The sequence below is a fragment of the Vombatus ursinus genome, unplaced genomic scaffold, assembly GCF_900497805.2.
Source record: "Vombatus ursinus unplaced genomic scaffold, bare-nosed wombat genome assembly UNPS02015184.1, whole genome shotgun sequence".
Lineage (NCBI taxonomy): Eukaryota > Metazoa > Chordata > Mammalia > Diprotodontia > Vombatidae > Vombatus > Vombatus ursinus.
Window position 1 is genome coordinate 484,421 of NW_020954962.1, and position 11,312 is coordinate 495,732.

Here is an 11,312-nt window from a genome sequence, read left to right on the forward strand (position 1 = left end):
TGCTGAATCTCTGTTGTTGTTCAAGGGCAGACCACATGCATGGCCCTTGTTGTTTAAGAGCAGGACGCTTTTCTTTTGGCCTCCTGATCAGACGTCTTGATAATCTCCAGTCTCCCCGGTTTTGTAGGTATTTGAGCTTGCCTGGTCAGTGAGTGTGTATCCTTTCTTTTCTTATTCCTCCTTTTCTTAATTCTGATTATTACTTATTGAATTGAATGTTATTCTTACCTTTATATGCTTGTGTTGTTTAAATCATTATTAATCATTGTAAAATAAATGTGATTATTAAGTTTATATTGAGTATGTGTCATTATATGTTGAGATCCAAACCTAAAGTAAAAGTACTGTGCAGTCTGTAATCCTTTTGATTACACTTGATGACATGGAAAATCACAATAAAAATTCAATAGAGGATAACATTGTCAATATACCCACTTCTGAAATGTCACAGGGGAAGATGAACTGGTCTCAAGGCCAAAGAGTCTTCTTGAAACAGCTCTAGAAGGATTTTAAAAATCAAATAAGAGAGGTAGAATAAAAATTGGGAAAAGAAATGAGAGATATGAAAGAGAGAGTCAATAGATTGGAAAAGGCAGGACAAAAATTAACTGTAGAAAACAAACCCTTAAAAAGTAGAATTAACCAAATGGAAAAGGAGGTACAAAAGCTAACTGAAGAAACCAATTCATTACATATTAGAATTGGGCAATTGGAAGCTAATGACTCTATGAGACATCAATGAATCAGTAAAAAAAAAATCAAATGAATAAAAAAAAAAAAGAAAATATGAATATTGACATTGGAAAAACAGCTGACCTGGAAAATAGATCCAGGAGAGACAACTTAAGAATTATTGGTCTACCTGAAACACATGATGAAAAAAAGAGCCTGGACAGCACCTTTCAGGAGATCATGAATGAAAACTGCCCTGAGGCCCGAGAACCAGAGGGTAAAATAATCATCAAAAGAATCCATCAATCACCTCCTGAAAGAGATCCTAAATTGAAAATGCCAAGGAGTATTGTAGCTAAATTCGAGAATTATCAAGTCAAGAAGGAAATCCTGTCAGCAGCCAGGAAGAAACAATTCAAATATTGTGGAACCAGAGTCAGGATTATGCAGGACCTTGAAACTTTTACATTTCTACATAGATCAGAGGACTTGGCATATAATATTCTATGAGGCAAAAGAGCTTAGATTACAACCAAGGATCATCTACATAGATCAGAGGGCTTGGAATATGATATTCCATGAGGCAGAAAAGCTTAGATTACAACCAAGGATCAAATACCCAGGACAATTAAGCATAATCTTTCAGGAGAGGAGATGGACATTAAATGAAATAGGGGACTTAAGGCTTTCCTGATGAAAAGACCAGAGCTCAGTGCAAACTTTGATCTTCAAATACAAGACTCAAAAGGGGTATAAAAAGGTAAACAGGAAAGGGGAAGAAAAAAATGTTATTCAATAAGGATAAACTGTTTACATCCCTACAAGGGAAGATGATACTTATAACTCTTGAGAACTCTATCTTTGTTATGACGTTTAAAAAGGATATATATAGACACAGGGGTTGGGTTTAAGTTGACTTTGATGTGATGATAAAAAAACCTAATGAAGTGATAAAAAAGGAATTGTAATGGGAGAAGAGGAAAGGAGGAAGCAGAAGAGGGTAAATTACATTACATGAAGAGGCACAAAGACATATTACAGTAGAGGGAAAGAAGGGAGGAAGATGACCATTGTCTGAATTTTACTCTCATCAGATTTGGCTGAAGGAGGGAATGACATACTCAGTAAGGTATAGAAATTTAACTTGGGATATAGGCAGTAGGAGAGGAAAGGGGGAAGAAAAGGGAAGGGGGAATAGAAGGGAGAGAAGTAGTAAGGAAAAAGTGAAAGAAAAGGGAGGGGGCTGATAGAAGAGAGGGCAGATTGAGGGAGTCAGTAGTCAAAAGAAAACTCAAGTGAGGAAGGAAACGGAGAAAAAGGGAAAGAAAAGCATAAATAGGTGAGGAGGGAATAGGATGGAGAGAAAGAGACACATAATAATCATAACTGTGAATGTGAATGGGGTGAACTCTCCCATAAAACAGAAATGGATAAGAGAATAGATTAAAAACCATAATACTACAATATGCTATTTACAGGAAACAAATTTTTTCTTTATTAATTAATTTATTTTTAGTTTTCAACTTTCATTTCCACAAGATTTTGAATTCCAAATTTTCTTCCCATCTCACCCCTCTCCCCACCCCACGATGGTGTGCATTCTGAATACTCTTTCCCCTAATCTGCTCTCCCTTCTATCACCAGCCTCCTTCTTTATCCCTTTCCCTTTCTATTTTCCTGTAGGGCAGGATAGATTTCTATACCTCATTGCCTGTATGTCTTATTTCCCAGTTGCATGTAAAAACAATTTTTACCATTTGTTTTTAAAGCTTTAGGTTCCAAATTCTCTCCCTTCCTCCCTCCCCACTAACCCTCATTTAGATGGCAAGCAACTGGATAAGTGTACAGTTATGCAAAAAATTTCCATATTACTCATTTTGTGAAAAACTAACTATATTTCCCTTCATCCTATCCCATGCCCCATTTATTCTATTCTCTCTTTTGACCCTACTCCTCCATTGAAGTGTTTGCCTCTGATTACCTCTCCCCCCAAACTGCTCTCCCTTATATCATCCCTACTTATCACCTTCCCCCCTATTTTCCTGTAGAGTAAGATAGATTTCCATACCTATTTGAGTATGTATGTTATTCACCCCTTTAGTCAAATCCAATGAGAATAAGATTCACTCATTCCCTCTTACCTTCACCCATTTCCCCTCCATTGTAAAAGCTTTTTCTTGTCTGTTTTATGTGAGATAATTTGTTCCATTCTACCTCTCTCTTTTTCCTTCTCCCAATATAATTCTCTCTCATCCTTCAATTTTATTTTTTAGATATCATTCCTTCATCTTTAACTCACCCTGTGCCTATATCTATCTATATGTATATACATATTTACATACATACATATATATCTATATGCATATCTACCTATCTATCTATGTATCTATATACATATATTTTTCCCCTCCAACTACCCTAATACTGACAAAGGTCTCATGAGTTACAAATATCATCTTTCCATGTAGGAATGTAATCAGTTCAACTTTAATAATTCCCTTATGATTTGTCTTTCCTGTTTACCTCTTTATGCTTTTCTTCAGTCTGGTATTTAAAAGTCAAAATTTCTACTCAGTCTGGTCATTTTATCAACATTGCTTGAAAGTCCTCTATTTCACTGAATATCCATTTTTTTCCCTGAAGGATTGTACTCAGTTTTCCTGGGTAGGGGACTCTTGGTTGTAATCCTAGTTCCTTTGACCTCCAGAATATCATATTCCAAGCCTTCTACTCCCTTAATGCAGAAGATGCTAAATTTTGTGTTATCTTGATTGTGTTTCTACAGTACTTGAATTGTTCCTTTCTGACTGCTTGCAGTATTTTATTCTTAACCTGGGAACTTTGGAATTTTGGTATGATATTCTTAGGGATTTTCCTTTGGGCATTTCTTTCAGGATGTGATAGGTGGATTCTTTCCATTTCTATTTTATCCTCTGATTCTAGAATATCATTGCAGTTTCCCTTCATAATTTCTCGAAAGATGATGGATAGGCTCTTTTTTTGATCATGGCATTCAGGTAGTTCAGTAATTTTTAAATCATCTTTCCTGGATCTATCTTCCAGATCAGTTTTCCTAGGGCTGCACTGGGACTGGGGCCAGAACAAGCTCTTCTCTCACCATTGTCCAACACACCCTTTCTACTGACATAAGTTGTCTTTGGCATTCGTGGGTGGAGAAGTCTAGAAAATGCCACATCTGCCCCTGATATAGTCCCCTAAGGCCCACTCCAGGTTCACTGAAGCTTGGTCTTTGCCTGCAGGATTATGATGCAATAAAAATTATATGTAATAAAGGTCCACAGAAAGATAGACCAAAAATTTATTGGAAACTAAATAATCTAATCCTATAAAATGAATGAGTCAAACAACAAATCATAGAAACAATCAATAACCTCATCCAAGAGAATGACAATAATGAGACAACATATCAAAACTTATGAGATGCAGCAAAAGCAGTTCTGAGGGGAAATTTTGTATCACTAAATACTTACATGAGTGAAATAGAGAAAGAGGAGATCAATGAATTGGGCATGCAATTAAAAAAAAAAACTAGAAAAAGAACAAATTAAAAATCCCCAATTGAATACCAAATTAGAAATACTGAAAACCAAAGGAGAGATTAACAAAACTGAATTAAGAAAACTAAGAGCTGGTTTCATCAAAAAAAACCAAAACAAAACAAAACAATAAAATAGATAAACCTTTGGTTAATATAATTTTAATAAAAGAAAGAAGAAAACCAAATTATCGGTATCAAAAATGAAAAAGGTGAATTCCCCACCAATGAAGAGGAAATTAAAACAATATTTATGAACTATTTTGCCCAACTGCATGCCAATAAATTTGACAATCTTAGTGACATATTTGCACAAAAGTTACACAAAAGCAACTGAACAAGCCATCAATAAACTCCCTAGAGAAAAAAAAAATCTCCAGGGCCAGATGGATTTACAAACAAATTCTATCAAACATATGAAGAACAATTAATTTCAATACTATATAGACTATTTAGGATAATAGGGAAAGAAGGAGTCTTATCAAATTCTTTTTATGATACAAATATGGTGCTGATACTTAAACTGTGAAGTTTAGGAAGTTATGATACCTAAAATGGAGAAATAAAATTATACACAAATTTCCCTAATGAATAGAGATGCAAAATTTTAAAATAAAATATTAGCAAATAGATTACAGCAACTTATCACGAGAATGATACACTATGACTAGGTAGGATGTATACCAGGAATGCAAGACTGGTTCAATATTAGGAAAACTATCAGCATAATTGATTATAACAACAAACCTAACAGAAACCACATGATTATCTCAATAGATGCAGAAAAAGCTTTTGACAAAATACAACACCCATTCTTATTAAAAACACTAAAGAGCATAGAAATAAATGGAGTCTTCTTTAAAATGATAAGTAGCATCTACCTAAAATGGTCAGCAAGCATTATATGCAATGAGGACAAGGTAGAAGCATTTCCAATAAGATCAGGGGTGAAACAAGGATGTCCATTACAACCACACTTGTTCAATATGGTACTAGAAATGTTAGCTTCAGCAAAAAGAGAAGAAAAAGAAATTGAAGATACTAGAATAAGCAAAGAAGAAACAAAGCTATCACTCTTTGCAGATGATATGATGATATACTTAGAGAATCTTAAAGAATCAAATAAAAAACTACTTGAAACAACTGACAACTTTAGCAAAGTTGCAAGCTATAAAATAAACCCACATAAATCATTGACATTTCTATATATTACCAACAAAGCCCAACAGCAAGAGACAGAAAGAGAAATTCCATTTAAAGTTACCATAGAAATTATAAAATATTTAGCAGTCTATCTGCCAAAACAAACCCAGAAACTATACGAACACAATTATGCAACATTTCTCACACAAATAAAGTCAGATCAAAATAATTGCAAAAAATATCATTTGCTCATGGGTAAGCTGAGTTAATATAATAAAAATGACAATTCGACCTAAGTTAATTTACTTATTTAGTGCCATGTCAATCAAACCACCAAAATTATTTTATAGAGCTAGAAAAAAAATGATAAAAAGATTCATCTGGAATAACAAAAGGTCCAAAATTTCAAAGAAACTAATGAAAAGAAATGCTAGGGAAGATGTCCTAGCTGTTCCAGATCTTAAATCATATTATAAAGCAGCAATCACCGAAACTACTTGGTACTGGCTAAGCAATAGAGTGGTGGATCGGTAGAATAGGTTAGGTACACAAGACACAGTAGTCAATGACTATAGTAAACTACTGTTTGATAAACCCAAACAACTCAGGTTATGGAATAAGAACTCACTATTTGACAAAAACTGATAGGAAAACTGGAAAAGAATATGGCAGAAACTAGACATTGACCAAAATCTTGCACCATATGCCAAAATAAAGTCAAAATGGGTACACAATTTAGATATAAAGGCTGATACTATAAGCAAACTAGGAAAGCAAGGAATAGTTTACTTGTCATATTTATGGAGTACAGAATAATTTATGATGAAAAAAGAGATAAAGAATATTGTGAAATGCAAAATGGATAATTTTGATTGCATTAAATTGAAAAATTTGTGCGCAAACAAAGCTAATGCAACCAAGATTAGGGGGGAAGCAGAAAACTGGGAGTTTTTACAACCAGTCTCTCTGATAAGGGCCTCATTTCTAAAACATATAAAGAATTATGTCAAATTCATAATAATACAAGTCATTCCCCGATTGATAAATGGTCAAAGTATATGAACAGACAGTTTTCAGATGAAGAAATCAAAGCTATCTATAGTCATATGAAAAAATACTCTAAATCACTATTGATTAGAGAAATGCAAATCAAAACAACTTTGAGGTACCATATCACACCTATCAGGTTGGCTAGCATGACAATGTAGGAAAATGATAAATGTTGGAGAAGATGTGGGAAAATTGGAGCACTAATGCATTGCTGGTGGAGTTGTGAACTAATACAACTATTTTGGAAAGCAGTATATTTCATTTCTGGGCTCAAAGTCACACAAGTACTATTTTCTAATTATAAAAATGGTTATGGTCTAGAAGACTATATATATTTTTTTTGAGGGAGCGAATGTGATTAAGTAGGGGAGGACCAAGAAAAGCGCCAACATAGAAATATTCAATAAGTTACAGCCACTAGTGCAATTGGTTGGTAGGATAATATTTAACCTTTATTGAAGCACTTTTTTTTTTTTTTTACAAATACGCTAGTTAACTATTTTATCTTTCACTTTTACATTATATTGCTCAGGCAAATGATCATCCTGGATCTTCTTTTCTGATGCCCTCCATTTTGATTGACTACACTTTTTCTTGTTGCAAGTCTGATTTAATTGTTACTAATTTAATTAAACTCCATTCAGGAAGACAATGCTCTTATAGCCTTTACTCACTGGTCTTTTGGTCAATATTTGATGATTGCAAGAGGGAAAGGGAATCTAAAAGGAGAAGCATAGTAGCCCATAGTCTCTGGTTTAAGTCAGTAGAGTTGAGTCTCTGCTTCATGTTATTTTACTGTGGTAGAGAAGAACCCACAACTGCTCTTCTAACTTGATTGGCACCCAACATCACTAGCTTTTGTACCTTAGCAACCAATGAGGTAGATTCAAACCAAGGATAGCTAGAAGCAGGGAGAAAATATGTTCAAATGTCCCAAGGAGGTAAAGAGGATATCCATGCACTTAACTGAAAGGACTATGAAGCAATCTTAAAGACTGATTAATTGGCTGGAAATCACCTAGCTACCCCCCAAGTGGGCACAAGACACTTGGGGGCAAAATTAAATGGAAACACATTCCAATGTAACAGTGGTTCAAATTCCATATTCAATGCTAAGACAAGCATCTACTCTTTTCCCATTCCCAAACGTCATGCTTTGGTTTCTGAAGCACAGGAGGTATGTCCTCATTATTTCTTCCCAAATTCTCACTCTCAATTCTAATCCTTTCATTTCCCCACTCCACTCCCACTGTGTGAGTACTCTGAAAGCCACACCTTGTGGCATTCCTGAGCTCACTGACTGAAAATGAGTTTGCCCCAGGTGACGTTCCATTCCATATAATCTTCTCTCTTGGGAAACTTTCTTCTTTTACCTCCAAGGAAAGCAAGAAGACTGGAATTACTAATAGTTTTCCATTGCTACTTTCAGGCAATTTATCTCCTGTTGTCTCTTTTCACTTTAAGATTCATATACTTATTTTTTCCTCTCTCCTCACTCTCATCCTCAAACTCCTCCTTGTTACTGGAATTTCTTAAATTCCATAACATTTTAACAAAAGTACCCTTTATTTCTGTATTGTTGTTGTTGTTGTTGTTTTAATATTGCTGAAAACTTTGATGATAAAGGGATAGCAAGGTGGTGTAGTGGATAGAGCACTGGGTTTTGAATTAGGATGAACTGAGTACGAATTTGTCCTCAGACACTTAACAGCTGTGTGATCCTGTGCAGGGCAGCTATGTGGATAGAGTTCCAGGCCTGCAGTCAGGAGGACCTCAGTTCTTCAAGTCAGACTTCAGGTCCTTACTAGCTGTGTGACTCTGGGTAGATCACTTAACCCTGTTTGCTTCAGTTTCCTTATCGGTGAAATGCACTGGAAAAGGAAATGGCAAACCACTACAGTATCTCTGCTAAAGTGCTCCATACAATATGCCTGAAATTTGGGAAACTCAATAGTGGCCACTGGATTGGAAGAGATATTGTTTATGTTCCAATCCTAGAGAAGGGCAATGCAAAAGAATGTTCAAATTACTGAACAATTGTGTTCATTTCACATGCCAGCAAGATTACTATTCAGATTCTGCCATCTAGGCTTCAGCAGTATGTGAACTGAAAATTACCAGAAGATCAGGCTGGTTTACAAAGGGGTAGTGGAACCAGAGACCAAATTTCCAAGATTCACTGAATTATGGGGGGAACAAGGGAGTTTTCTTCTATTTTTTTATTCTTTTGTCTTTGTTTATTTTTTACTTAACGCCTCATAGTCATTAGCTTTCAATTATCTAGTTGTAATTTTTAATGAATTATTTTCTTCAGTGAGCTACTATATCTTTTTAATCAATTGGCCATTTCTGTTTTTTAAGGTGTTCTTTAAAAAAATGCGGCTTTTTTTTTTTTACCAAACTGTTAATTCTCTTTTCATAATTTTCTTGAACTGCTTTCATTTATTTTCCCAGTTTTTTTCTTGAACCAACCCATTTGATTTTTCCTTTACCAGCCCATATTTCTTTTTCTATTTTAGGAATTATTTTTAAGCTTGTTTTTAACACACATTTTTCTTAGAGGGGCTTTGCTTATAGCTGCTTTCATGTTGTTCTCTTCTTTTGAATTTGTGAATTGATCTTCCCTCCTACCAAATTGATTTTTATGGTCAAGTTTTCTTTTTCATTATTTGCTGATTTTTCCAGTCTCTTTCTTGATTTTGAACTTCATGTGAATTTTGGCTCTGTTCACCTAGGGTGGGGGGTAAGGCATTATCATTAGCTTTAAGCTTTTTTTTTTCCTTGCTATTTTTGCAGGTAGTTCTGAGTGTCTGTAAGGTTTTGGTACTTCCAAGCAGTTGTAAACTGGGGAGATGTGCGGTCATTACTCTTTTGATCTGTGCTCTGGTCCTTATCCAGAAAGAGCCTCAAGTGATATTGCTTCTCTGGGGTCCTATTCTGTTCTCTCTGCCTTGGAACTGTGACCCAGGAGTGAACATGGGCAATAGAGTTGTTAAACAATGCCCAGTCTGGTGCCCAGTGCTAGCACAGGGGACTTCTGCAACCTCTTTCTGACCTGTTATGCAATCCCCTTATTGTCTCTGGGGTGAGAGCTCCTGAAGCTATTGCTGTTTTTATCACAGACCCTCCCAAGATTTGCAGCTAGTGTTGCTGCTACAATTACTCTGTACTGGCCCACACCCCAAGGTAAGAAAAACCTCCTTTTGACCTCCTAAGTTGTTTTGCACTAGAAAAAAAAATCTCACTGACTTTTTGTAAGCTAAGCTGATGCAGCATTTTATTTACAGCCTATTTTAAAGTATTTTGGAGGGGAATTTTGGGAGAGCTTGACTGTTGTTCCTCCTATGCTTTGCCATTTGGCTCTGGTTTCTCTTTGTAGTGTCTTAAAATGTGAAAGAATTTTATAAACATCATCTCTATATATCTATATATATAAGCATATCTATAAAATATAGATGAAGAAAATAGGGGTCAAAAAGATCTACTGCGTAGAACAAGTTCATGTAGGTTGTGTTATAATAAAACTGTTAATCATTTTTAATAACCATATATTTTTTCCTCTGAAGCTGAGTTGTGTGATGGGGAGAACAAAATTTACGCAAAGGGAGAGAAGGACTGATAGTTTGTATTCTAGCCTCTGGGAGATTTATTAAAGTACCTATGAATTTAGTCCTTGGCCACTGAGGTCATCAAAAATAAATACAAGTTAAGAAGAGCTCAGAGATAAATAAAGTCTCCTGACCCCAATCCCAGAGCTCTTTCTGTCCCATCACCTCATTAACAGTGTTTAAGGTATTGGACTAAAGTCAGAAGAACTCTTTTCTCATTAGAAGTTGAAAAGTGACCTGGGAGAGCAGCTATCACCATAGAACAAAGAAGAATTAGACCAATTTTCTTTTTAAGGAATTCTGACTGCTTACAACACAATTAACATTTTGGAAGGAGGTTGCCATCCTTTTTGCAGAATTTAGAGTATTGAGGTGAGTATTTTAAAGCCTAATTGAGAGGTAGTCTATTGTAGAGGGAAGAACAATGTTGAGGTTATATTTAAGAAAAGAGTGTCTCTGAATCGCCACTCTCACGTTTACTAAATGTGTTGGACATGTCACTGAATTTAAACCTCAGTTTTCTTATCTATATTATTCATCTTATTAATGAAGAAAAAAAAACAGCCATATTATATACCTCCCAGGCCTGTCTTGAGATTCAAATAGGATGCTATATATCAAGCTTTTTTTTTGCATACCTTAAATAGAAATATACATATCACTTAATAGTACATAAGTATTTTATTTTCATCATTTGTGTTGAAAAATGAAGTGAGTGAACATTATTTCATTCCAACTCAGCCAGGTATATACGGAGTATTTTATCATCCTAATGACTCTTCTTAATCAAGATGTCTAGCTTTTGTAGATTAGAGCTCTAATCTGCCTGCTGTCTTCATATGCTATGATACTAGTACAGATCAAGATTCAGTAAAGAGCATGGGGTGCCTTCACAATAATGACAGGCATCCCAAACCCCAAAAGATCATGTATTTTAATAGTAGGGGAGGTGTACACTCTGACATATATAAGGTTGTTTGTTTGTTTTTTAATCATTTAAGATCATGGTTAAGAAAACATTTTTTTTTAAAATAGTGTGGGATTAATTTTCATTTTAATTGCAGAACTAGAGTATACAAATATTGTATGTAACATATTAAAGACAAGCATTACTTCAATCATCTTTACTTTGATAAAGCTTAAAGTAAATCTTTAAAATGTAGTTCCATGGGAAGGATTTTGAATTTATCTTAAATTTGGTGGGCATTTACTCAGACACATTTCCTTTTCCAAAATTAGATGGTTTTCATGTAAAAGATTGAGATACATATCATTTTCATGTT